The sequence below is a fragment of the Schistocerca cancellata genome, chromosome 9 (assembly GCF_023864275.1).
Source record: "Schistocerca cancellata isolate TAMUIC-IGC-003103 chromosome 9, iqSchCanc2.1, whole genome shotgun sequence".
Taxonomy (NCBI): Eukaryota; Metazoa; Arthropoda; class Insecta; order Orthoptera; family Acrididae; genus Schistocerca; species Schistocerca cancellata.
Window position 1 is genome coordinate 235058436 of NC_064634.1, and position 23350 is coordinate 235081785.

The window sequence follows — 23350 nt, forward strand, 5'->3', positions numbered from 1 at the left end:
TTATAAGCAGTCAGGAACCTACTTTTTGCAGCGGTATATCTATGCGAACAGACCTCTGAAGTCACACTAAATAATTTTTAATTGTTGTTTGTCCGTTATAAGCTGAATGGAAATATATAATGTTATCATCAGGCTAACTCTAAGTGTAAAATCACCTATACATATCAGTTTTCATAACATCATAGGTATGTGAGGTAGTCACGTGATATATCAAGGTTTCTATGTCTGTGTAACACATTAAAACACTTCTTGCGTCAAACGTCCTTAACATATGCCGGTAATTGAAATAAATAGGAAGAGTCTTAGCACTATCTAAATTAGCTATGAAATATTCCTTAAATACGACACTGAGGCTTGAATTTTGAATTAGCGTACAGTTCGGCAGTTTCGTAGCTACCTTCCCAACACGTTCCCTGCTTCACATCACTCATATTTGGGATATTCTACACAATTTTGTCAAAAGTAGTGTTACACAAAAATTTGCATGGATTATTTATAATTGTATCGATTGTAAGCTACATGCACTGTTACTATAACGTAATGAAATTGTAATGTATAGGCTATAAATGTAGAAGAGATGTAAGGGTTGACTGACCTGAATTGCGTGTTACAGAAATATTGTCAAAATGAAGATGTAACATACTGGTTATAGATGTATTATGAAAATGTAACTATAACACACTGCCTGTATGTGTAGAAAAGGTGTACTCGATGTTTTACGAAAAACTCACGTACTATGTTGACGTACGTACCTTAGTGTTTTCCTTGTGATAGAACGTTTCACAAATGGAGTAATAATGACAGATTTAAAAGAGGGTGGTCATGCCAAGGTAATATACTCGAATTGCCACTGTAGAAGTTTCTGTTATAAGTGTAGTAGGGACGTGCATCAGCAATTCCCATCTTAAAACTCAGCTGAAGATGGCTGCCTGGTTGTCAGCCGAAACGTTGCAACTAGATCGTTACATCATTGTATGTAGTCCTGAAATCTCGTGGAATAATCATTATGGTTGGAAGAATTCAATAATCTCATAAGCTGCCTTCGCTTACTTCCTTTCGTAGTCAGTTTTCTCACAACCATCGCCATTGTGACCATATGCTATCTTGAGCTTTGCAGCGTTTTGAGTGTAATGGCTGTTACTGAACTCAGTTGTTTATTGTGAATATAATTACACAGCAGTGGAGCCTTATGTACATTTTTCTCATTAACTAATAATTAAATATAATATATATGAGTTCACAGCCAACCATATGACATGAAACTTCATTCCTAAATACTAATATAGCTAATGCATACCCACTTAAAATTTGAACATAAAGGCATTTTGACTTTATATGGAAGTTAAAGGTATCACAAAAGGGTTTGCAGCATTTATCCATATTTGAACAGTGAATGGATTTATACTCTCACGACAGACCTGAGACTGTTAATAATGTGCCAGCTGCCAATGAATCAAGATCTGTGTAGGTCTTCCTAACTTCTTACTTCATTACATCTCATTAACGGAACACTAACTAGTGCACTTATCTTTATCAGATCCACGCTCCAAATATACTGTTCCACGTAATTTGTAGTTCAAATAAATGTCCTTAAGCTGTCTATATTGCCGATATATAATTCTTCGTCAGTCTGTTAGAAGATTATACTACTGATAATGAACAAACTGAACCGATTGCCAAAGTGCGAAACGATGTGTACTGTATTATTTCTGTTATCAGTGTTTGTATTACACGTTTCATTGTTGTTAATGGTCTTCTAGTGGACTCCATTATTATAAAATACTATAATAATTTATTTTACAGGTAGCATTCATTTAGTTTATGAGTTATAAGATACATGACTATGTCGATATATAAGTCTCGTAAACGTCACACTCTGTAGACACATGGTGAGAATTATTGAACTATATGAAAAAAAGAACTCAAATAAGTTACAAACCACGACGTGCACACACTGTATTCAGCACGTAAACGTCACTACAGATATTTGGATTTAGGTTATGTCATGTTCGGTATGGGTGCCTTCGTTGGCGATGATGTGGCGCAGACGAATAGCGAAATTCTGCATGACCCGCTGAAGTGTCAGAACGTCAATGCTGTCTGTGAACTCCTGAATGTCTATTTCACCTCAGCAATGGTTTTGAAATTGTTGCTGTATGCCTTGTCTTTAATATAGCCTCACAAAAATGAATTTCATGTGTTCGGATCCGGAGAATATGGCGGCCAATCGAGGCCCATTCCAGTGGCCCCTTTGGTACCCCAGAGCCAGAATGCTTGCACTAAAATGTTCCTCCATGACATCAAACACTCTCCTGTTTCGATGGGGTCGAGATTCATCTTGTATGAACCACTTATTGTCGAAATGAGGGTCACTTTGGATAATGGAAATGAAATCATCTTCCAAAACCTTCACTTACTGTTCCGTATTCACCGTTCCATCAAGGAACGTCGCACCGATTATGCCGTGACTGGACGTTGCGCACCACACAGGCACCCGTCGAGGGTGAAGAAAGAGACTTCTCGATAGCGAAATGTTGATTCTCAGTAACCTAAACGAGCCAAGATTGCTTATTGGCGAATCCATTCAAATGAAGGAAGGCTTCGTCGCTAAACCAACCTAAACAATGCCCATCATGCTCCTGCGGCCAACCATGTAGTGTGAACGTCCTAACGCAAACCGATCAGAACTTATGACGATTTTATTTCATATAGTTCAATAATTGTCAACCTGTATAAAGGCAGGTGCAGCCATTTCCAGGCTGTTGTACGTGTGCGTAGTGTGTTAGTTATCAAAAGAACCCACCTCCACCTGAATTATTTATTGGGCTGGAAACGTTTTTCTTCTACTCATAACTTCAGATGTTGGACTATGTATCGATCTGAGAAGGCAAATCTGTTCAGTGGGATGTATGTGTCTATTCCTTCTTCATTTCCTTTGTCTCACCGTCGTGGCAACCCGGTAGTTAGGTGCAATACCCAAATGAAAGATTATAATCGTTTTTGCACTGCAACTCTATTATTCATATAACTGTTTAGAAAATTTCCTTAGCCTTTCCCACCTATTGATTTGTACTTTACAAGGCGATAAACACAAAAACACTTTAGCAAATCAAATAACACTCTCCACAAAATTTGTCGTAGACTTCAGTTTCTTTTGCAGCTGTAGTACAGACGTTTTGTACCGGATTTTCGTTTCTGCAAAGGAATCGTCGAGTAACGTCTTATCCGCAGCAACAAATCAACGTACAATATTTTCATGGAAAGAATCCTTTCAGTAATTACGTTATGAAGAAATCCGTTTCCTCATATGATATGTATCGAAATTATACAAATTAGACATCAATCTTCAATACAGATCTCTTCCAGTTCGTTATTAAAGTAACTATATTGTAACCTTTCTTTTAACATGTCTGTGATACCAACTGTTAGATGCACGTTCCGTGATAAACGATCAAAAATTAAAAATGAAAGTATAATTTTATTTACATCTACGAAATATCAGTGACTGATCCAGATATTTTCACATTATTTTGCATGATAGACTGTGATATGCATACTCCACAGAGTGCATGCTACCAATGTCTGGTTATTTTCCAGAATCCCTTCAACGTCTTCTCATCTGGTTCAGGATCATCTGAAAGCGGATCTGGATCATCCGGTGGTGGATCGGGATCATCTGGTGGCGGAATCTTCGGTAAGTTTTCTAGCAAACAGTATGTCTTAAAATAGGTTCAAGTACGTTCATTAGTCTCGACAGCCTGTGTTTAGTATCAATTATTAACCGTAGAAATACCAAATCATTTTCAATCGCGTGTATTATCAAGTGGATTGGGGTGGTACTTTACGCCCACTCTTTAAAAAAATTAAAGGAAAATAATTTGTTAAGTGAAGATGATTTATGTTAGCAACGTATTTCCTGAAGAGGATGTGTAGCCATAAAATATCTTGTAGCTCACTTAACAACATACATTCAACAACGTGTACTGTATAACCAACACAAAAAATTAAAAATACCTGTTTTGTTAATTGTTGTTGGCTATTTCTCATAACATCCTTTTTAAAGAGATACTGGTTCGTATGTAGGATCTTGAGCACGAAAACGTGGAGTATGTAGTTCATTGTGAAAGGTCATTGCTACAACTTAGGCTTATATTTTCGGTTGTGTAACTGAAAGATTAGAAACATTGATGGAAACTTAACATAACACTCCATGATAATTTTTTTGCAGAATTTTAAAATAAAGTGTACCGCACTATATTACAATACTTTCTAAGGGTGGCCATAAGGTACGCTCACCCCCACCCCCACCCCCACTCTTGGCATTGCGAGTGATAATAAAAATGAGGATTAAAATAAAATGAATCACACATCTGAAACGGTAGCAATATAAAGATCCTGCTGAGGTACATCAGTAATTCCATACCAGACTAGCGTAGAGGTACAAGTACAGTCTGCAAAAAGGATCATATGAAGGGAAATGCAAAGCAGTGACCCTAAATAACCGTCGAAATTTCCCAACATCCTTCTTTTCTCCATCTACATGCTACTCGAGCCACTCCTACTTTGAGTGCGCACATAACCCAAAACAACGAAACTGATTGTACTGAATCCTTAGTCAAACGAATTTATGTGGTTCTAGAGAGGTTTTGAACTCTCAAACATTTATGATACATAGATGCAGACTAAAGTGACGAATTAAAATTTATACCAAGGTCGGGATTCGAACCTAGGGCCACTGATCACTAGGCAGAAACGGTATCCGTTATGCCTCCCTGGTACAGTGGCTTTGCACAACTGCACAGATTATCCTAGCACGTCTCAGCCCACTTGGTATTCTCTGTAAGACCGAACACAGTTGCTGAGTTTCTCCGTCTGCATTGGGATATCATCTCAGCAGCGAATGAAAGCTAGGATTTCGCTTGAAACCCAGGCAATGGTACTTTAATCAAAAGGACCTCTATGGTCCCAGAGACCTCTTCAATTATCAAATATCTGTGATGTATATGGATACTGAAGGGACGAATGAAAATTTGTATCAAGGCTGGGATTCGAACCCGGGTCTCGTGCTTATCACCGAGAGGGCCGGCCGGTGTGGCCAAGCGGTTAAAGGCGCTACAGTCTGGAACCGCGTGACCGCTACGGTCGCAGGTTCGAATCCTGCCTCGGGCATGGCTGTGTGTGATGTCCTTAGGTTAGTTAGGTTTAAGTAGTTCTAAGTTCCAGGGGACTGATGACCTTAGAAGTTAAGTCCCATAGTGCTCAGAGCCATTTTATCACCGAGAGGGGTGAGGCATCAATGGTAATTTGGATTGAGGAGGGAGACGTGCTAGGCCGCTGTGTTCGGGGGCCTTTGTGGTTAGCGCGTTTGCCTGGTGAACAGGAGACCAGGTTCGAATTCTGACCTTGGTACAAATTTGAGCCTGAAAATATATATAAATCCTCTGTGTTGTGTTTCCTATTTCTTTGCGACTTAGTGACACTAAGAAAAGGACATTCCACAAACTGATATTTGGCTTTTGTTTTTGAACGGTAAAATCTTCAAATGTCTAGAGAAATGGAGGGCTTATAATATACTCTCATCAGTATAAAAGAGGCAATATATTTAAATAAGGCTTTATCGAATGTTCCTTATGTACAGGAAATGACTCCTACGTTTCTTTATAAGGCTTAAAGACAGCAAACACTGCACAACGCGGCCAACTACATAATATATCGGTATCTGCATATAATTATTCAGATAGTTTAAAGGTGCAACAGGACCAACAATTTCTTGACTAATTGCGTATTGTAAGCTGAGACGAGTTGCTGTAAGTTTGAAAAGCCCAGTTGCACATGTGCCACACAGAGACGAGACGGATCACTGTGTAGACGACAAAGCTGAAGCTGAACAATTAACTAAGTGAAACGGTGAGATTTTTGGACTCAGCCATTACTTCCGTTAGCAGAGTGAGTCACTTCGGCCATTTGTCTCGAGGACCAGTAGTAGACGAGGCAATCACAGGAATATCAAGGAAAGAGACCAGTGTGATGACGGTACAACCCTGGTATGGGAGAGGGGTGGGGTTGATATGAGATCTGATCGACGTATGATGGTAAACATCTTCATTAATGACACAGAAGTAGAGGAACACACAACGAACAGAGGTAAAATACTGGAACCAGAGATGCCGTCTGGCGGTTGAAGGCCTCATACTTCCTATTTAAAGTCAAGGCGTGTACGCCACTGGTGTGTCTTCAGTATTCATGCCCTAAAAATAATACTTTTCTTGAACAAAATTTTCACCCATGAACGAACCACAATGCGATCTGCCCTTTTCTGATGGAAGTATTCGTTAGTTTGTAGGATTCTCATGGTGCATCGAGAAAATATCGTGTGATCTTGCACACACAGTTAAGAGTTGATAAATAGGACCAAGTGGGTCGGGCATTCTAACACAAACTAAAAGTGTGAATGTGAGCTCCCGCACAAAGACAACGCGGTCTCTGGAGATATATAGTGCGCTTTTCATGACCGGCCATCTATCCACAAGAAGTGTGGATCACAAAAGCCATTCTCAACATATTCAGGATGGAAACATGTGTCTCGAATTTCTAAGCAGCTCACGTCTATCCCAAATTTAATTTTATATGCTTGCAAAGACATGAATATTTCATTTTCCGACGGCAGTTTGTCACTATAGTGATTCGATTGAAGAGAGAACAGACGCAGTGAGTTGTGCTCGGATAAACTTCTGAGACAAAAGATAAGTGACTATATTGGAAATGACCGTGAGAAAACATAATAATTTGTAACTTCTGGATGCAAAACTATTAAAGAGAATTTGAAGTAACTTTCGGTTATTATTCAATTAGCAAACGCGAAAGTCAGTAACAAGGTTACTTATGTCCTCCAAGGGACATTGTGGCAATGCGATGGCTCACATCATCAAAAACATAAATCATTATCAAAAATAGAACACAGAGAAACAACATGTAATATCAACTCGCCGAGGTAATATAAGGAGAACATAACATAAACTACAAAGGATAACTCAATTAATCCTTGTACATGGGTCAAAGTCTCGATCGGCACAACAGCTTTAACCTTGATCGCACAGGAAACACGTCTGTAGAGCTGAAAATCATGTAATAAAGTGAAACACCAAAAGCACGTTCGCGGGCAACGGTCTCACCGTGAATTCCCGAATCTTGCAGCTTATAAATGACCACCTTGGCAGTACACAAGATAAGGGCCTCTGAACTCTACAAAATGATCCATGTTGGTTGCACTCAGTGTTCAGAGAAAGACATCTACACGACTAGAAGCATTGCCTGACCCAAATCTGAAGCGCCAAGTCACCTGGTAGTTTCTTCGAACGGGGACTAGACGTTGGATGTCACCTGAGTAAAAAGTTGTCCAGGCCATTTGTACCCTTCTACAATTGTTAACTTCGGCTGTTGTGATTATGATGTCGAACGCGAAGGAACACCCACAGCTAAACCAAGACTAGTCCGACCTACAATTACACAATAGGGTTCGTGGAGGTGGGTACCTCGTACCACAACTATCACCTTTCTCCCTGTTCCACTGCCAAACAGAACGAGGGAAAAATGACTGCCTATTTGCCTCTGTATGAGCCCTAATCTCTCTTATCTTATCATTGTGGTCTTTCCGCGAAATATAATTTGGCGGCAGTAAAATTGTACTGCAGTCAGCCTCAAATGCTGGTTCTCTAAATTTCCTCAGTAGCGATTCACGAAAACAACGCCTCCTTTCCTCCAGAGACTCCCACCCGAGTTCCTGAAGCATTTCCGTAACACTCGCGTGATGATCAAACCTCCCAGTAACAAATCTAGCAGCCCGCCTCTGAATTGCTTCTATGTCCTCTCTCAATCCGACCTGATAGGGATGTCAAACGCTGGAGCAGTACTCAAGAATAGGTCGTATTAGTGTTTTATAAGCGGTCTCCTTTACAGATGAACAACATCTTCCCAAAATTCTACCAATGAGCGAAGACGACTATCCGCCTTCCCCACAACTGCCATTACATGCTTGTCCCACTTCATATCGCTCTGCAATGTTACTCCAAAATATTTAATCGACGTGACTGTGTCAAGCGCTACACTACTAATGGAGTATTCAAACATTACGGGATTCTTTTTCCTATTCATCTGCATTAATTTACATTTATCTATATTTAGAGTTAGCTGCCATTCTTTACGCCAATGACAAATCCTGTCCAGTCATCTTGTATCCTCCTAGTCACTCAACGACGAACCTTCCCGTACACCACAGCATCATCAGCAAACAGCCGCACATTGCTATCCACCCTATCCAAAAGGTCATTTATGTAGATAGAAAACAACAGCGGACCGCCACACTTCTCTGGGGCACTCCAGATTATACCCTCACCTCCGATGAACACTCACCATCGAGAACAACCTACTGGGTTGTACTACTTAAGAAGTCTTCGAGCCACTCACATATTTGGGAAGCAATCCCATATGCTCGTACCTTAGTTAGGAGCCTGCAGTGGGGCACCGAGTCAAACGCTTTCCGGAAGTCAAGGAATATGGCATCCGTCTGATACCCTTCATCCATGGTTCGCAAGATATCATGCGAAAAAAGGGCGAGTTGCGTTTCGCAGGAACGATGCTTTCTAAAGCTGTGCCGATGCGTGGACAGCAACTGGACCTCATATATTGACGTACAGGGATCGTCGAGTATGGCAGAAGATTGTTGTAAAAATCCCATTAATTCACCTGAAGGAATCATTCCTGAATTCTAAACTGCTACCAGCTGTCCTGGCTGGCACAATGACTATCCATCAGCGATTAAAAATAACATGGTGCGATGGTCGAGCAGCTACTTATGAGCCATACTTATATGTAATATATGGAAAGAGAGACGATACTGGACGGTTGATGATTCGGAACAAGTGATTTGTGGCGATGAATCACTCAATACCCTGTCACAGTGTGATGCAACGGTTTGGGTTTTGTGAATCCCTGGAGAATATTTACTGGAGAATATTTCCTGACACCATTTGTAGTGCTAACAGTGAAGTATGGAGGAGGTCGTGGTACGGTATGGGGCTGTTCTCCGTGATTGGGGCTTAGTCCACTTACTGTGATTAAGAAAACACTAACTGCGGAACAATACAAGCACATTTTACAGCATAGTGTGCTGGGTGGAGTAGACGAATAGTTCTATGACGCTGATTATATGAACTTGACTATACATCACGTCATAGGGCCGTGTCTGTGAGGCAGTGGTTTGTAGGCAGCAACGTTCCTGAAATGGATTGGTTTGCCTAGATTCGGAATTTAAACGCAGTGGCTCTTTGGGGAATGTTAAAACAAACAATTCCCTCCAGAATCCAGCGCTCAACGTCAATAACTTAAGCCCTGTCAAACAAGAGCGAAAAAAGTCGAACAGAGGAAAAATCGTGCAATGCCAAATTTTTGTGCAGTGGAGGAAGTTGACGAAGAACACATTAAACATTCCCATCGTTGAGTTGTGAGCATTGGCCTGGGAGGGAGGTATGTGGCATCGCTTACAAGTAGCTTCTTCATGTTTCTTTCGAAACTCTACAGCCGCAGTTTCTAGCAAAACGGTTTCTCTGCATAAAATTAAACTACATTAAATTTTCTAATAGAAGGTCCTATCTTTTTTCTCTAAAAGTAATTGCTTCCGCCTTGCAGGTGATGGAAAACTCGCGAATTATTAAAGTAGTGTTTTAATGGTAAAGAATTATTGCTTGCTACTAAATGAGCAAATAATAACTGGTGTGTAAAATGTTTATACGCAGTAGAGCTGTACTGGGGGTGAAATTGTGTTCTTTGTATGTAACTGGATGGAGAGGGCAGGGGTCGATGGTAGAAGAGCGAGGGGGGCAGGTCGCCGGATTATGGTCACGCACGTTGTTTGTTTATAGGCCTCCAAACTAAAGAGGGAGCAAAAGAAGCACTACAGGGTGTTTTAAAAAGTTACACCAACAGTCTGTAATTCGCCTTATATACCGTGGGCGATGGAATGTGATGTAATGTGGCCTGATTTTATAAAGGGAAATATATTCGCTAGAAATCGCTGTTTTCGAGTTTTAAAAGAAAAAACTTCAAAAAGCGACATTTAAGCTTCACCCACACGCCTACGCCCCATGAGTAGGGAATTTCAGTATGTTGTTCATGACACTCCTTCCTACCACTGTATAGAAATTTGCAAGTACACGAGTTCTTCCCCTAATTTTGTTTCGTTGATCGGAGTATTTATTCGGGTTCGGCCCTTCTGGAAGAACAAACTGTCATTTCTTCACAGACATTACACACCAGCTGATTTCAGGACATCGCAACAGCGAAGGGTAGACACATCCCGTGTTAACATTAGCTAATAGTCCTCTGGATATTTTCGATCACGAAGTGTGTCGAACGTGTTTAACCTAACACCCCGTTAACTGTTTTCTGTTACAAAAGAGATTTTTAGGAGTAATAGCGTACTGTTAAAGAAATTCGTATATTTGGTTAAAAAACACATTTAACTATACGTTACAAAGGACTACTGTATGCCGAAAGCCTTTTGATACACCATAGCCTTTCAGCACGAAACTTCCTTCAACTTGCCTACAAAAATTATTAGCATTATTTAAATGTTCGCTAATATTACTAGAGGAGAGAGGAGTAACGTGCCAATTATATGCCTGAGTTAGGTTATTGTTGTGATCAATGATGACTTAATCGACCATTCAGCGTCAATGAAGGATTACAGAGAGATGAAGTTTCAGTGACCCAGAACAAGAACAATACCATAAAGAGTAATGGATGCCGAAACATTTACTTATTCAACGTTCTGATACGATCACTGATATACCTGGAGAGCCAAATAAACTGGTACACCTGCCTAATATTGTGTAGGGCCCACCGAGAGCACGCAGAAGTGCCGCAACACCACGTGGCAAGGACTCGGCTAATGTATGAAGTAGTGCTGGAGGAAACTGACACCATGTATCTTACACGGCTGTCATTAAATCCGTAAGAGTATGAAGCGGTGGAGATCTCTTCTGAACAGCGCGTTGTAAGGCATCCCAGATATGCTCAATAACATTTATGTCTGGGGAGTCTGGTGCCCAGAAGAGTGTTCCTGGCTCCACTCTGTAGCATTTCTGGACGTGTGGGGTGTCGCATTGTCCTACTGGTATTTCCCAAATCCGTCGGAAAGCACAATGGACATGAATGGATGCAGGTGATCAGGCGGTATGCTGGCGCACGTGTCACCTATCAGAGTCGTGTCTGGACGTATCATGGGCCCCATATAACTCCAACTTCACACGCCCCACACCATTACAGAGCCTCTACTTGAACAGTCCCCTGCTGACATGCAGGGTCGATGTATTCATGAGGTTATCTCCATACACGTACACATCGATACAATTTGAAACGAGACTCGTCCAACGTGGCAACATGATTCCAGTAATCAACAGCCCAATGTCGGTGTTGAGGGGAACAGGCGAGGAGCAAACCTTGTGTGTCGTGCAGTCATCAAGGGTATACGAGTTGGCCTTCGGCTCGGAAAGTCCATATTGATGATGTTTCATTGAATGGTTCACATGCTGACTCTTGTTGATGGCCCAGCATTGTGATCTGCAGCGAATTGCGGAAGGGTTGCACTTCTGTCACGTCGAACGATTCTGTTATGTCGTCGTTGCTCTCTTTCTTGCAGGATCTCTTTCCGGCCGCAGCGATATCGGAGATTTGACGTTTTACGGGATTCCTGATATTCGCGGTCGTACTGTAAAATCCTCACTTCATCGCTACCTCGGAGATGCTGTGTCTCATCGCTCGTGTGCCGTCTATAGCACCACGTTGCAGTAGCAGTAACCGATCCAGCAGTTACGCCAGACGCGTGTTGTCTGGCGCCGTATGCTGCCTGTTTACATACCTCTGTATTTGAATACGCATGCCTATACTAGTTTATTTGGTGCTACAGTGTATTTATGAATGAGTATTAGCATCAAGTATAACTCTGCTCAGTTGATGCTCAATTATATCTATAAATATTTTTAATAATAGCTTAAAATCGATGTAGGGCTTAATGGGGATTTGCATTGTACTACTGAACTCATGGTTAAGCTCAAGTTTTAATTCACCAACGTAGGTTCACATGAATTCCATTGGCAAATAAGGAGTTAATATGCATACACAAGGGACGATTGAAAATTTGGACCAAGGCTGGGAAGAAAACACCGATAGGAGCTCATTAGGCAAATGCGCTAACCAGTCCGCCACCCTGTCACACTTGCTTGACACATATGCACGGACCACCCTGTCGCGCCACTCTCCTCAGTCCAAATTCCCATCAACGTCTCAGTCCACTTGGTATTCTTCCTAAACTCGGCCAGAAATGCAGAGGCTATGTAAATGTACTGCAATAGCATTTCAGGATCGAACGAAAGGGAGGATGCTGCCTGAAACCCAGGTATTAGTTCTTTAATCAAACGAAATTATATGTTTCCAGAGATAATTTCAAGTCTCAGACAACTCTACCTATTGAGCAGGAGACCAGGAACAAATTTTCATGCGTCGTGTCCGCCTACAGACACTACTGGCCATTAAAATTGCTACGCCACGATGATGTCGTGCTACAGACGCGAAATTTAACCGACAGGAAGAAGATGCTGTGATATGCAAACGATTAGCTTTTCAGAGCACTCACACAAGTCTGGCGCCGGAGGCGACACCTACAACGTGCTGCCATGAGGAAAGTTTCCAACCGATTTCTCATACACAAACAGCAGTTGACCGGCGTTGCCTGGTGAAGCGTTGCTGTGATGCCTCGTGTAAGGAGGAGAAGTGCGTACCATCAGGTTTCCAACTTTGATAAAGGTCGGATTGTAGCCTATCGAGAATGCGGTTTATCGTATTGCGACATTACTTCTCGCGTTGGTCGAGATCCAATGACTGTTAGCAGAATATGGAATCGGTGGGTTCAGGAGGGTAATACGGAACGCCGTGCTGGATCCCAAAGGCCTCGTATCACTAGCAGTGGAGATGACATGCATCTTATCTGCATGGCTTTAACGGATCGTGCAGCCACGTCTCGATCCCTGAGTCAACAGATGGGGACGATTGCAAGACAACAACCATCTGCACGAACAGTTCGACGACGTTTGCAGCAGCATGGACTATCAGTTAGGAGACCATGGCTGTGGTTACCCTTGACGCTGCCTCACAGACAGGAACGCCTGCGATGGTGTACTCAACGACGAACCTGGGTGCACGAATGGCAAAACGTCATTTTTTCGGATGAATCAAGGTTCCGTTTACAGCATCATAATGGTCGCATCCGTGTTTGGTGACATCGTGGTGAACGCACATTGGAAGCGTGTATTCGTCATCGCCATACTGGCGTATCACCTGGCGTGATGGTATGGGGTGCCATTGGTCACATGTATCGGTCACCTCTTGTTCGCACTGACTGCAATTTGAACAGTGGACGTTACATTTCAGATGCGTTACGACCCGTGGCTCTACCCTTCATTCGATGCCTGCAAAACCCTACATTTCAGCAGGATAATGCACGACCACATGTTGCAGGTCCTGTACGGGCCTTTCTGGGTACAAAAAATGTTCGACTGCTGCCCTGGCCAGCACATTCTCCAGATCTCTCACCAATTGAAAACGTCTGATCAGTGGTGGTCGAGCAACTGGCTCGTCACAATACGCCAGTCACTACTCTTGATGAACTGTGGTATCGTGTTGAAGCTGCATGGGCAGCTGTACCTGTACACGCCATCCAAGCTCTGTTTGACTCAACGCTCAGGCGTATGAGGGCCGTTATTACGGCCAGAGTTGGTTGTCGTGGGTACTGATTTCTCAGTATCTATGCACCCAAATTGCGTGAAATGTCATCACATGTCAGTTCTAGTATCTATTTGTCCGATGAATATCCGTTTATCATCTGCATTTCTTCTTGGTGTAGCAATTTTAATGGCTAGTAGTGTATACAGGGTGAGTCACCTAACGTTACCGCTGGATATATTTCGTAAACCACATCAAATACTGACGAATCGATTCCACAGACCGAACGTGAGGAGAGGGGCTAGTGTAATTGGTTAATACAAACCATGAAAAAATGCACGGAAGTATGTTTTTTATCACAAACCTACGTTTTTTTAAATGGAACCCCGTTAGTTTTGTTAGCACATCTGATCATATGAACAAATACGTAAACAGTGCCGTTTGTTGCATTGTAAAATGTTAATTACATCCGGAGATATTGTAACCTAATGTTGACGCTTGAGTACCACTCCTCCGCTGTTCGATCGTGTGTATCGGAGAGCACCGAATTGCGTAGGGATCCAAAGGGAACGGTGATGGACCTTAGGTACAGAAGACACTGGAACAGCACATTACGTTCACATGCTAACACCTTTTTATTGGTCTTTTTCACTGACGCACATGTACATTACCATGAGGGGTGAGGTACACGTACACACGTGGTTTCCGTTTTCAATTACGGAGTGGAATAGAGTGTGTCCCGACATGTCAGGCCAATAGATGTTCAATGTGGTGGCTATCATTTGCTGCACACAATTGCTCTCTCTGGCGTAATGAATGTCGTACACGCCGCTGCACATCTGATGTAATGTCGCCGCAGGCTGCCACAATACGTTGTTTCATATTGTAAGTAGGCTGTTTATGTTTTCTTATTGGCAACATTACGTAGCGCTCTGTATGAAAATCACTGGCTGTGCTGTGTGCAGTCTGTGGCCAGTTTGCATTGTTGTCTGCCATTGTAGTGTTGGGCAGATGGATGTGAACAGCGCGTAGCGTTGAGCAGTTGGAGGTGAGCCGCCAGCAGTGGTGGATGTGGGGAGAGAGATGGAGGAGTTTTGAAATTTGTAAGACTGGATGTCATGAGCTGCTATATACATTATGACTTTTGAACAATATTAAGGTAAATACATTGTTTGTTCTTTATCAAAACCTTTCATCTGCTAACTATGTCTATCAGTAGTTAGTGCCTTCAGTAGTTTGAATCTTTTATTTAGCTGGCAGTAGTGGCGCTCGCTGTATTGCAGTAGTTCGAGTAACCAAGATTTTTGTGAGGTAAGTGATTTGTGAAACGTATAGGTTAATGTTAGTCAGGGCCATTCTTTTGTAGGGATTTTTGAAAGTCAGATTGCGTTGCGCTAAAAAATATTGTGTGTCACCTTAGTGAATGTTTGAGTACGTTCAGCTTTGCTCAACTGTTTTAAAAGCAAATAATGTAAGAGGTTTATCAGCACAGTAATTCATAAATTTTTCTAAGGGGACGTTTCATAATATCCTCTGGGGTTGTAGGCACATCACGGTACACATTCTCCTTTAACGTACCCAACAGAAAGAAGTCGAGAGGTGTGAGATCAGGAGAACGGGCTGGCCAATTTATGGATCCTCCACGTCCTATGAAACGCCCGTCGAACGTGTACCTCACCCCTCATGGTAATGTACACGTGCGTCAGTGAAAAAGACCAATAAAAATGTGTTAGCATGTGGACGTAATGTGCTGTTCCAGTCTCTTCTGTACCTAAGGTCCATCACCGTTCCCTTTGGATCCCTACGCAATTCGGTGCTCTCCGATACACACGATCGAACAGCGGAGGAGTGGTACTCAAGCGTCAACTTTAGATTACAATATCTCCGGATGTAATTAACATTTTACAATCCAACAAACGGCACTGATTACGTATTTGTTTATATGTTCAGATGTGCTAACAAAACTAACGGGTTTCCATTTTAAAAAAACGTAGGTTTGTGTTAAAAAACATACTTCCGTGCATTTTTTTATGGTTTGTATTAACCAATTACCCTAGCCCCTCTCCTCACGTTCGGTCTGTGGAATCGATTCGTCAGTATTTGATGTGGTTTACGAAATATATCCAGCGGTAATGTTAGGTGACTCACCCTGTATATGTCATACATGTTCGCGACTTGTTAACGTTTCTGGGACCACTCTGTTTCATTTGAAAAACCATGGGATTGATGCCTTGAGATGTGATAGTGTGTAAATAAAGTTACAGAAAGTAATAACTAGCGGTCATGTTAGTAATAGTGTCACAGTCTCCAGCACACTGTCTTTACAATAATATGCAACCACATGCATCTCATTATGGTCAAATGGCTACTCAAAGAAATTAAACAAATGTTTCCTACTTTATTTGATCGTGCGGTGTAGTACAGTGGTGTCACGCTCGACTTGGTTTCAGGGGTGATTTTGCATGTAATCGACGAGACGCGAAGCAGGATTACATAACATAATTGTTAGTTTTAGGAGGCATGAGCAGCTGCTAATGTGATGTTTAAAATTCTATGTTTCAGGCCTTCCAGCACAGGTAAGCCATCCAACACCATGCATGGACACACCATTTCCAGAATGATGTCACTAAGAGCTTGGCATACGGTATAAATTGTTATTGAACTGTAATTCTCACTTACTGAGTGAAATTTTCGTATAGGTAGGTGATGCATTGTTTTACGATTTGCGAGGGAGTGAATACTTTTTAATCTTATGCTGTTACATGTGGTTGAAATGCACTTTTAACTTTCTGTTGAAGACAAGTGTATGCGTAAACGTAAGTACCCGTATAGTAACAATACATATTACCAATTTCCTTCATTTCATTTCTTAGTGGAATTAATCGAACATTTACACCTCGACTTCCTGACCATAGATACGCTGAAATTAAATATTAAAATCAAAGGAATAGTAACTGACAACTTTTTCCATGGTTTATCTCATAAAACAATTGGTAATGTGATTGAATTACCCGTAGAGGTTTCTTTTCTAGTGTTGTATAAATATTGATGCAGTAGTTGTCTAACCATTCTTAGAACTCTCTTCTTTTATAAAACATTCCTTGCGCCTGCATGTTATTTATACAGGGTGATTCAAAAATGCATGTAAATATTTCAAGGGTGTATTTGTGAGGTAAATATAAGACAAAAATGTTCTATACAATTTTTTCCATACTTGGCTTATTACAGAGTTATGAACAAAACAGGATAATACATTCAATACAACGTAAGGTATTTAATTCCCAGAGTTCACAGTTTAATTACAGTGCATTTGGACTAACAACGCAAACTGATAAATAAACGTGACGTAACAAACTGAAACAATTCCTCGCGAACACTGTATTAATTTAGGTCCTGTTGATTGAACTACAGCAATGCACAATAACTAAGGAAAATTGAAGCATTTTACAGACTGTACTGTACTGTACTGTATTTGCACAAATCTTAATGCAATGCATGTTCAAAATGCTGTCCCTGAACTTGCAGACAGACCCGTGCTCGTCGCATCAATGATCTCTGCACATTACACAGTCCGTTCAACTCTCCACGAATAATTTCACAACCACCTTCAATTCTTTGTTGTAGCACTTCTCTGTTCGGTACTGCAGAAGAATACACCAATGTCTTTAGTCGGCCCCATAAATAAAAGTCTAAAGGGTTCAGGTCAGGTGATCTGGCTGGCCAAGCAATTGGTCCTCCGCGACCTATCCATCGATGTGGATACGCAGAATTGAGGTACGCCCTTACGTTGCGGCTGTAATGGGCGGGAGCACCATCGTGCATAAACCACATGGTGGCTCGTGTTGCAAGAGGGACATCCTGTAACAATCCAGGCAATTCTCCCTCCACAAATTCGCAGTACGCGTGCCCATTCAGCCTTGGAGGCAGAACATGAGGTCCGAGTAAGTAATTCCCCACAATACCACACCAAATGTTTATGGAGAATTGATGTTGATATCCACGCACAATTCTCGCGCCAGGATTCTCGACAGCCCACTGGTGCATATTATGCGAATTGATTACACCCGCACGAGTAAACATGGCCTCATCTGTGAATAATATCCGCCGAATGAACATTGGATCATTCAAATGACGCTCTTGTAACCACTGGCAGAATTGCTGACGGCGAGGATAGTCTTCAGGTGTCAATTCGTGCACTTTTTGCAGGTGAAATGGATGCAACTGTTGTCTCCGAAGCAGCCGCCATACAGTAGATTGTGGAAGTCGTACAGCTGCACTAATTTGTCTCGTACTGATAGATGGATCTTGGTCTACCAGGTCCAAAACATGTTCCTCGACGTTCACTGCATGCTCAAGTGGTCGACCTGAATGCGGCCCAGGACGAATGCCATACTCCCGCATACGTCTGTCCACAGATACAAACGTCTGATGACTTGGTAACCGTCTTCCTGGAAACAGCTCACTGTACCTTCGTCTTGCTGCAAGTGCATTTCCATCTGCTGCACCATACACAAGGTGCATATCAGCATACTCACTGTTTGAGTACATCATGTGCACGAAACCTTTGGCCTTCCGACGATGAATGAACGACAGGACGTACTTTTCCGTTACCAACAACATCAGCGCCATCTTCCGTACAGTAGGAGTAAACATCACGTGCAAACAAAAACAAACACTATTCATGCAGTTTCGAATCAACTGTTGGGAGATACGTATGTGAATTACGTACCAGAATATGGCATCCTGCTGCTTGCACTGCCGTCGTTTTGATACGGACATGACTTTCGTATTTAACGATAACTCTGGAATTAAACGTTTATGGAAAAACATTTATAGAACATTTTTGTCTTATATTTACCTCACAAATACACCCTTAAAATATTTACATGCATTTTTGAATCATCCTGTATATCAGAATAACTGGTTTAAGTTTAGTGCATATCAAATGGTATCAGTACTCGTTAATTAAATGGTCTGAGTGCAACTCGCAGTTATTTAGTGCTTCTTAACATGGCAGCATATCTTTCCATTATGAGTGGCCTCAGTTTCTGACTGTATCGCTCAGTCCATCGGAAAAGAAATATTGTTCATGAGTAGTTCTACGTAGAGAACTCACTACGTTTTTCACATTCGCGATATGAATAGTTCATGACATTACACTCAGTGTTAAAGGATCACCTATCAGCAGTGACATATCACATGTTTGCATGATGCAATATTGGTTAAGGTTATGTTCTTCTTGTGAAACCTTCCTTATGATTGAACTGTATTTTTCCTTAGCGTGATATCTGAATATTGCTACAATTCATACACACTAGTACATTAGTATACGAACAAGAAGATAACTGTCTGTAACTTACTGTTCATACGTTAGAGAGGTTTTTGAGACCTACGAGGAAATACAATTTCTTGACGATGCTGCAATGGCCCCCTCATCCCCTCCCCCATGAACTATTGCCGTCGGTGGTATGTCTTGCGTGCCTCAGCGATTCAGATGGCCGTACCGTTACTGCAACCACAACAGAAGGGTATCATTTCAGATGCCAGACAAATGCGAGTTTCCTGGAGAGGGCACAAACCTTTTCAGCAGTTTCGGGAGCAACAGTGTGGATGACTGACCGATCTAGCCTTGTAACATCAACCAAAACGGCCTTGTTGTGCTGGTACCGCGAGTGGCTGAAGTGTACAGTGTAGTTTTTCCCCAGGGTATGCACCTCGTCTGTATGGTTAACTTATGATGGCGTCCTTTTGGGAAAATACGCTGGAGGTAAAATAGCCCCCCCATTCGGATCTGACTAGTTTTATAGGGGCCGCCACGAATTTCTCTCTTACGTCAACTTAGTCATCTCAGATTAGAACTTGCACCCTACATCCTCAATTATTTGCAGAACGTATTCCAATGTCTGTCTTTCCCTACGGTTATTACCCTCTAGTTTTATCAAGTGTCATGGAGGTTATTCTTTGATGCCTAAACACATGTCCCATCCTTCTATCCCTTCTTCTTGTCACTATTTTCCACGTGTTGCTTTCTTCGCCGTTTCTGGTGAGAACCTCCTCGTTCCTTATGTTATCGGACCTCCTGATTTTCAACATCATTCTCTAGAACAACATTTTGTTGGATTCTCTTCTTTTCCCGTTTTCCCAGTGTCCTTGTTCGACTACCGTACAATGATGTACTCCAAATGCACATTCTCAGAAATTTCTTTCTAAAGTTAAGGCCTATATTTGAAACGAGAGGACTTATCTTAGCCAATAATGCACTGTTTGCCTCTGCTAGTCTGCTTCTTGTGTTCTCCATCCTTCGTCCGTCAAATGTTCTATTCCTTGTCAAGTAGGGGAGTACCATAACTTCGTTACCGCAAAGTTTGACGCTAAGTTTCTTTTCTACTTCTCATTACTTTTCTCTTTTTCCTGTTAACTTTCAAGCCATACTCTGTCTTCATTAGACCGCTCCATTGAACTCTAATTCTTCTTCACCTTCACCGATGACAGAAACATCATTATCGAATCTCTTCATCGAAATCATTACAGTCTGAATCTTAATTCTCTACTGAACCTTTCCTTTACCTTCATCATTGCTTCTTCGCTGAACAGATTGAACAATAGAGATATTAAACAATTACAATGGACGTTCGTGTTCGTAAAATTCTCCGAAATCCAAACTGATCTTCATCAAGGTCGGCTTCTATCAGTTTTACATGCTTCTGTAAGGAATTAGTGTCAGTATTTTCCAGCCATGACTTATTAAACTCATATTTTTCAGATCTATCAGCAACTGCTTTCTTTGGAATTACAATCACTAGATTTTTCTCTGAGGATACTTCGCCCGTCTCACACATCTTGCTCAACTGATGGAAGAGTTTTATCATAGCTCTTCTAGTCTATCAGTAGTTGTGACGGAATGTCGTCTACTTCAGGGGCCTTGTTTCGACATGGGTCTTTCAGTCCTCTGTAAAGTTCTTCTCGCAGTGTCACATCTCAAATCTCATTGTCACGTCCTCTACCATTTCTGTAATATTTGCTTTGAAAATTCATCTCCTTTGTGTATCCCCTCTATATACTCCTTCCACCCGCCAGCTTTCACTTCTTTGCTGAGTACTGGTTTTTCATCTGAGCTTTTGATATTCATACAACTGCTTCTTATTTCTCCAAAAGTCTCTAATATTCCTGTAGGCGGTATCCGTTTTTCCACTTGAGAAATATGCTTGTAAATCCTCAAATTTTTCCTCTAGCCATTCCTGCTTAGTCATGTTGCACTTCCTGTTAATCACATTTCTTAGACATTTGCATTCCCTTTCGCCTCCTTCATTTGCTGCTTTCTTATATTTTCTCCTTTCGTCAGTTAAATTCTGTGTTTCCTGTGTTATCGAAGGATTTCTGTTACCTATTCTGTTACCTATTTGGTCCTCTACTGCCTTTACTATTCCATCTCTTGAAGCTACCCATTTGTCTTCTACTGTATTCCTTTTCCCTGTTCTACTCAACCGTTGCCTAATGCTCTGTCTGAAACTCTTAACAACCTGTGATTCTTTCAACTTATCGAAGTTCCATCTCCTTAATTTCCTACCCTTTTCCAAATTCTTCAGTTTAATCTACAGTTTATACAAAATAAACTGTGGTCAGAGTCTACATCTGGCTCTCGAAACGTCTTAAAAGTTAAGATCTTGTTTCGAAGTCTCTGTTTTACCATTATGTAAACCTCCCGGAGTTTAAAGGTCTCTTCCATACATTAAACATTCTTTCATGATTCTTAACCTAGTGTTAGCGGTGACTGAATTATGCTTTGTACAAAATTCTACTAGGCAGCTTCCTCTTTCATTCCTTACCAAAAAATCCATTTTCACCGACTATGTATCGCTCTTTCGGTTCGTCATCAGAAATTTTCGTCTTCCATAACTGTCTCAATAATTTCTTTTATCTCATCATACGTTTCTTCCATCTCTTCGTCATCTGAGAAGCTACTTGGTATATACACTTCTACAACCGTGATAGGTGTGGATTCTTGTATGTTTTGGTTGGATTAATGGATGGATCGATGGATGTGCTGTTTATATTAGCTTACCCGAATTCCTATTTGCTTATTCGCTATTAAAACCACTCCTGCATTACCTCTGTGTGACTGCATTCACCTGATCAGATATCCTGTTTCTCCTGCCGCCGAACCTCACTAATACCTACTACAGCTAAATTCAACCTATCCATTTCCCGTTTTAAATTATCTAGTCTTCCTGCCAGATTAATGGATCCACCATTCCACGCTCCGATCCGTGGAATGTTTGTTTAGTTTCTCCTGATGGCGACATCCTACGAATGAATGCAAAATGTACTGCGGACCTGTCACATTGCTTACTTTCTCACACCACACCACGTTTTCTGTGTGAAATTCCTCCTCAGAAGACCGGAAGCTTATATTTGTGTAGAGCTAATGAACTCAACCCACTTGATCATTTTCAAAATTAAACAGCTATGTTCTAGGAGATCACATGGCGAAGTGGACGCCGAGTTGCCGCTTCTGACTGTCAAAACTTTGCTGACGGTTTACTGATGTGCCACTCTGAAGTATGCGAAATTCTATTCAGCTACGTTGGACACAAATTGCAAGTGACGAATCAAAAACTCGTGACGCCGACGAGACCCATTTGGGCTGTTCTGTGTGCACCAGGCGTTATTCATTCCACATACGTTGTCTCCTCATGAAACTACATATCTTTATAATGATATAAAGGCAAATATTCTTTCTAGAATAAAACCGGACGTTGTTTCATACACCAGTAACAAATTATTAGTACCCACAAACAAGTTTTTAAAGTTATGATCTAATGAAAAATTTCTCTTCACCCTTGCAGATGATGAACAGCATCACCGGAGGATCCGGGTCATCGTCACTTCGTAAGTTCATTTGCTGTTTAGATTAACAAAATAGTAGTCGTATAGTTGAGTAGCAGAGCTTGAATGAATGTAATTTACATAATTTGAACTACAGAATGTACGTACAGATTCTGATGGTAATATAGTAACTGATTAGAAAGAACTGTACCGTCCTGTAGCCAAACATATTCTTGGAGATGGAGCACGAAATCGTTAATAAAACATAGAGTTAATACTTTGGTCGTGACTATTGAAGACTTTCCTCGGCATCTTGGTTTAGCTACATCACATATACACTGCATAGCCAAAGAAACTGGTACACCTGCCTACTATCGTGTAGGGTCCCCGCGGACACACAGAAGCACCGCTACACGACTTGGCATCGACTTGACTAATGTCTGAAGTCCCACCCGGTTAGTCGAGAAGTCTGATTCACAGCTTTCCGGGCGGAAAGGCGTGCCGGCTCCCGTCACGAATCTGCCGGTCGGATTAGCGTCGAGGTCCAGTATACCATCCAGTCTATAGATGGTTTTTAAGGCGGTTTTCCATCTGCCACGGCGAATGTGGGCTGGTTTCCCCTCTTTCAGCGTCAGTTACAATACGTCGGCGATTGCTGCGCAAACACTTTCTCCACGTACGCGTACACCACAATTACTCTACCACGCAACCATTGGGGCTACACTGGTCTGGTGTGAGACGTTCCCAGGGA

General features: G+C 41.6%; 1 long non-coding RNA gene across 1 annotated transcript; it reads left to right on the top strand.

Annotated features, from left to right (window-relative positions):
• The first annotated feature begins 3591 nt into the window (after nucleotides 1–3591).
• LOC126100480 (uncharacterized) lies at nucleotides 3592–22662 on the top strand. The gene is made up of 3 exons (XR_007522180.1): nucleotides 3592–3694; nucleotides 16336–16349; nucleotides 22620–22662. It is a non-coding gene; the product is annotated as an uncharacterized LOC126100480 (long non-coding RNA).
• Nucleotides 22663–23350: the final 688 nt, after the last annotated feature.